Source organism: Eretmochelys imbricata, chromosome 5 (genome assembly GCF_965152235.1).
Source record: "Eretmochelys imbricata isolate rEreImb1 chromosome 5, rEreImb1.hap1, whole genome shotgun sequence".
In the NCBI taxonomy this organism is placed as follows: Eukaryota; Metazoa; Chordata; order Testudines; family Cheloniidae; genus Eretmochelys; species Eretmochelys imbricata.
Genome location: NC_135576.1, coordinates 77,692,381 through 77,698,916, shown reverse-complemented (window position 1 = coordinate 77,698,916; position 6,536 = coordinate 77,692,381).

Sequence of the window (6,536 nt, the reverse complement as noted above, 5' to 3'; positions counted from 1 at the left end):
AGATGCATGCTCAGCAACACTTCTATATATTAGGCCCCAAATGGCTCAACCTGGGCACTCAGAAAACGAAGGACACACAATTAGCCACCTGCCAAAATTCTGGCTTAAGTTACTTGTTCAGCATCACATAGGGAGACTGTAAGAGAAGCACGGATAGAATTGAGCAGTCCCATGTGGTATTTGCCTGTCTTAACCACTCCTTCTCTTCCTACAGCCCCCCGCCTTACAATCCAAACACTTTCTAATTTAGAGGACAAATGAGGCAAGGATCCTACATAAGAACAGCCATACTGGGTCAGACCAATGGTCCATCTGGCCCAGTATCCTGTCTTCCAACAGTGGCCAATGCCAGGTGCTTCAGAGGGAATGAACAGAACAGGTAATTATCAAGTGATCCATCCCCTGTCGTCCATCCCAGTTTCTGACAGAGGCTAGGGACTCTTCAGAGCATGGTTTTGCATGCCTGCCCATCCTGGCTACTAGCCATTAATGGACCTATCTTCCATGAACTTATCTAGTTCCTTTTTTAACTCTGTTATAGTCTTGGCCTTCACAACATCCTCTGGCAGAGTTCCACAGGTTGACTATGCATTGTGTGAGGAAATACTTCCGTTTGTTTGTTTTAAACCTGCTGCCTATTAATTTCATTTTGTGACCCTTAGCTCTTGTGTTATGAGAAGGAGTAAATAACTCTTCCTTATTTACTTTCTCCACACCAGTCATGATTTTATAGACCTCTATCATATCCCCCGTTAGTCATCTCTTTTCCAAGCTGAAAAGCCCCAGTCTTATTCATCTTTCCTCGTATGGAAGCTGTTCCATATCCCTAATCGTTTTTGTGGCCCTTTTCTGTACCTTTTCCTATTCCAATATATCTTTTTTGAGATAGGACGACCAGATCTGCATACAGTATTCAATATGTGGGCATACTATGGATTTATATAGGAGGCAATATGATATTTTCTGTCCTATTATCTATCCCCTTCCTAACGATTCCCAACATTCCGTTAGGTTTTTTGATCGCTGTTGCACATTGAGTGACTATTTTCAGAGAACTCTCCACAATGACTCCAAGATCTCTTTCTTGAGTGGTAACAGCTTATTTAGACCTTATCCTTCTATAATTATTATTGGGCTATGTTTTCCAATGTGCATTACTTTGCATTTATCAACATGAAATTTAATCTGCCACTTTGTTGCCCAGTCACCCAGTTTTGAGAGATCCTTTTGTAGCTCTTCACAGTCTGCCTGGGACTTAACTATCTTGAGTAGCTTTGTATCATCTGAGAATTCTGCCACCTCACTGTGTACCCCTTTTCTCAGATCATTTATGAATATTTTGAACAGTACTGGTCCCACTACAGACCTCCTTGGGGATACCACTATTTACCCTTCTCCATTCTGAAAACTGACCATTTATTTCTACTCCTTGTTTCTATCTTTTAACCAGTTACTGATCCGTGAGAGGACCATCCTTTTTATCCCATGACAGCTTACAATTTTGTCCACCACCCAACCCTGATTCATTATAGGAGCACTGTGCATTCTGTGCACTGAAAGAGGCACATTGAAGACTGTATCGCAATGTATACACACAATGGGTATGAATTATGGGACCACAGGCTTAATTCTGGCATTTCCTATCTTTCCAGTATTTGACTTTGTAACCTAAATGACAATACTTTAAAAATTCTGTATGTGATTTCCTAGTTTGTTTTTTTTTTTTTTTTTTTTACAGAAAAAGGTAAAAAAAAAAATCCAACTGTAACAGTTCCATGTATAAAATTTATTCCCTTAATCTGAGCATGACTTGAAATATAGGACTAACTATGTTAGCTGGCAGCAAAAGGCCATTCCCCCGGGGGCGGGGTGGAATGGGTTGCTGAGGTGACTTGCTGAATCTGGGAGGGGAGCCTGGCCTGGCCCTCTCTCTTCCCTTGTTCCAGAAAGTGCGGGAGCTTCTTACCCACCTAGCACCTCCAGAGGGAAAGATTGCTGGGTGGGGGAGCCCAGTGCAGTTCTTTCTCCTCCACTCTATCTTATTTATCTAGGGTACTTACATGATCCCCATTACTGTAGTATATCTGAGTATCTGACAATCTTCAATGCATTTATCCTCACAACACTCCTATGAGGAAGAGGAATGCTATATCTCTATTTTACAAATGGGGAACAGAGGTACAAAGAGAGAGGCCGAGGGCCAGATTTAAAAAAGAGTTTAGGCACCTAAAGATGCAGATAGATGTTCAGTGGCCTAACCTACGTAGGCACTATTGAAAATCCCACTAGATGCCTATCTATACATTTAGGCACCTAAATGCCTTTGTAAATCTAGACATAAGAGATTTGACCAAGATCACAAAGGAAATCTGTGGTAGAGCAGTAAACTGAATGTACGTCTACAAAGTACCAGGCTGTTGCTCTAACTATGGACCACCGCCAACTCTTTCCAACTTCTTCCTGCGGAGACTGTCTTGCTTCCAGGGATCTCATTGCAGCATGTGCTGCCAGGTCCCGGCCTCTCATTACAATGTTCATATTCAGTTATTATTTTTACATGCTGCCAAAATTTTGCTGACAATGCAACAGAAAGAAAACAGCAATTTTCAAAAGTTTATACATCAGCCAAAATTGAATGGAATTTCATGGGCCAAAGAAGGACTTTGTTCATGAGACATATTTCATGGACCAAAGAAAGATCTCAGTGCCTTGTTAATGCTGAATTTCAATGATCCAAACTGCAAACAATGGAAGTGTTAGAGCTTCTCAAGACAGTATTGCAAGAGTCATTTCTAATGGTAAGTGTTAGACAACTAAGTGTTAGGTCTCTATCAGCTCCCCACATTAGAAACAGATGTTGCTATTAGCACCCTTTATAATGAGTAAATTCAGTACACTGGTCAGGTTTTCTCCATTTTACTAATGGGTAAACTGAGGCAGAAATACTTCCTTAAAATCAGTCAGAGCCAGCATTAGGAATTCCTTGCTCCTAGTTAATCCACTAAACAGTGCTGCTATTTTTCCTTGAGCAGCAGGTAATGGAAGCAATAAGGTAACATTTTTACAATTGCCTTTTTTTTTTTTTTAAACCACCGCTGCAATTTGAGGAAGGATGGGGGAAAATAATGAATTTATTTCTATTTAGTCATTTATCTAAAGAGAATATTTTTATCTTGGCATATAAGCAAGCTGTGACATTTCACCAGCCTGAACAGCTCAGCTTCACCTTCTGTCACCAAAACACGTGTTATTTAGAAACACATTTTGTTGCATCCTATTTCTTAATTTTTGATTTATCACCATAGTTTTTGCATAATATATTTTTGTGGCTCATGGAACATTTACACAAGCTCACCTTTTTTCTGTTTCATCCTCATCCTTAAAAACTATGGTTTCTGCCTTAACTTTCTTAAATTACATTTGGGGGTCTTTTTATGGGAGGAAGGGCAAACATATTTCCATTACAAATACTTCCATATCAAATTTTGGTGTATGACCTATTAATGTCAAATATTATTGCCATAAAGAAGTGTCTTAAACAGCAGCATATCTAAATACCATATTTTTGAAAAAAAATTCCAGCGCTTAGAATATGGTACACTTTAATAACAGAGAATTTGACTGACAACAAAAAAAAACAAATCAGCTCTTTATAATGTGGGTCTCTTTCCTGATATATACAAACAGATAAACATTTCTATAAAATGTGATAAATACAGGTTCTTTCAGTATAGTTGAAGTCACTGCTTCAGTCAAGACCATGTGTTTATGTTCCCTCATAAATAGCGATATAATTGCCCTTTTTGAAACTGCTACATAATTGTACTCCAGGTTCTAAACTTTTATATAAAAAAGTCTCTAGCCCTTATGGTTTTGAAGAAAAATTTCCATACAGGAACCAAATGTACACTGATGCAATTTTCAAAGGCTACAGGGAGCATGACGCAATAATACTAGGTCCTTGTCTACACTGCCACTTTACAGTGCTGCAACTTTCTCGCTCAGGGGTGTGAAAAAATACACCCCTGAGTGCTGCAAGTTTCCCAGCGTGGTAGCTACTCCCCTCATGGAGGTGGGTTTTTTTATAGTGCTGGGAGAGCTGGTGCCACGACTACACGGCAGTGCTTTAATGTTGCTAGTGAAGACATGCCCTAAGAGAGGTGTCAAACGTTCCCATTCTCAGCTTCATGGAGTGTTAACTCATGAGCCTAAATGATAATGTAAGCAACCACACAAGTACCAAGTACTGCAATGCCGATAATTTCAGTAGAAACCTCAAACTATCAGTAACATGCTTATCCATCCCTGTTGGATGCCGTGGCAGAGCCCGGAACGGTATACTGTGGAGCAGCTGCTGAATTCGTGACCTCACACTCCAAACTTATTTTTGCATTGGCCTAAAACTGGGAAGAAAAAAGAGCTACCCAAAGCCTCTCCTGCATCATGGGTACCAAAACCCATCTCTCATGCCCCCCTCGAAAAACCTCAAAACCAAAAATCTCAACAGCTGTCACAGTCTACAATACCTCCCCCACACCCAAAGCTTTATTTAATAACTAATACCAACTATTTTTTTAATTTACCTGAATTTGCCACAGACTTTTTTTAGTTCCCCCCACCAAAGAATCCCATAATCCAGAAACCACTACTACTCTAGTGCTTTGCTGAACAAAGACACGTGTGTTTAAGTGCTTTGCTGAATCACAGCCAAAATGCACACCAAAGGTGCAGTGCTCAAGCATGCTTGTCTAACTTAGATGCATGTTCAAAAGTGAACTGCAGGTGCACAGAAGCCCTTGTCTCAGTTCATACTCCCTGGTAAATGGTTAGGGGAGACCTCCCATAGCACTACTAAGGTCCACAGAAGTGGTTTGAAGAAGAGAAACACCATGGGAGCTTGGAGGATGGTTTGAAGGGGCCCCTAGAGTAAGAGGAGCCACTGATTTTAAATGAAATGATCAGAGATGTAGATAGACTGCAGGTCAATTTATCCACAAATTGGGTACAACATGGGAAATCACAGTATAAATTTCAATATACTATTTACTAATATGCTAAGACCCTCAGGAACTACTTCTCGGTGGTGTATTGGTAGTTCATTATTTATGCCTATGTAATCTTTGATTTATTGTAATGAGAATACCAGTTTCAAGGTGCCAATTTTGATGTGAAAAGCTATCTGCTTGGAATTAAACTGACACCACCAATGCTTTTCACGATGGCTACTGAACGTTTATGAGACAACTCCTACTTTTGGTCACAATGGACAAAAGCCAGATTTATACTGATAACCAACAGATATAAGGCTTAGTAGTCTCATACTAATCCTTGAGATGGTCAGACCCCTGAAGATCTTATTTTCAAGAATCTTATCATTAAAATTATTTGTCAACAGAGCCATCTTGCATCCAGAAATTAATAAACAACATCAACAAATTAGCAAAAGTACAGCTTGATAGACTAACATTAAACAAACAGAAGCAAATGCACAGCCTCTTATCCTCCGTGTTTGTCACAGAGATCACAGAAGTCACAGATTCTGTGACCTCTGTGACTTCTACCGTGGCCAGTGCGCCTGGCCCGGAGGCCACCTGAGCAGCTCGGGCAGCTGGTGGGCCAGGCGCACCGGCCACTGCTGGAGCAGTCCTGGGCCCCCCAATCCCGCCCCCCAGCAGCAGTAGTTTGGGTGGCGGGGGGGGGGGGCTCAGAGCTGGGATGTTGAGCAGTGCTTATCTGGTGGGAGCTCCCTGGAAGGGTGACCGGAACTCCCCTCCCTCAGCTCCTAGCTCCATGTGCTGCCTCCGCCGCTGCAGCTCCCATTGGCCGCGTTCCCAGCCAATGGGAGCTGCAGAACTGGGGCTCGTGGTGGAGACGAGGCAGCACATGGAGCTAGGGTCGCCGCTTCCCGGGAGCCGGGTAGGGAGCCTGCCCCAGCTCCACCAGCACCCTCCTGGGTCGCACCTCCCTCCCAGCACCCACAGCGCCCCCATGGGCCATTCCCCCCCCCCAGGACCACCCTTCCAAACCCCCTTCCCCCAAGTTTTAGTCAGGGGTATTTTAGTAGAAGTCATGGACAGGTCACAGGCCATGAACTTTTATTTACTGCCTACTACTTGTCCATGACTTTTAGTAAAAACACGTGCGACTAAAACGTACCCTTACCTATAATGTATGAACTGCTCCATATACATTTTTAACAGTATATCATACATGGATGCAGCAAGCAAAAACCGGTTTGCAAAATAAATGGATTTAGAGATTACTGAAGATAAGACTTCTAGTACGGGGCAATTACAAAGGTAGTCCAATTTGTGGGGCTAGCCACTTTGCCAGTGTCTTTCTAATAGCCAGAATCTTAAATCATCAATTACCCTGATCATATTTAGATTTAAAAGTCAGTTCCCCTTTTCCTAAGGATCACTTAATATGCTGTGCACAGATAACAAAAAGTATACATGAGGAAAAAAAATTAACAACCATCATGTAGCTTATGTCAAGCTAATTACTTTAGTCAAACATTTCATCATGATGCTATA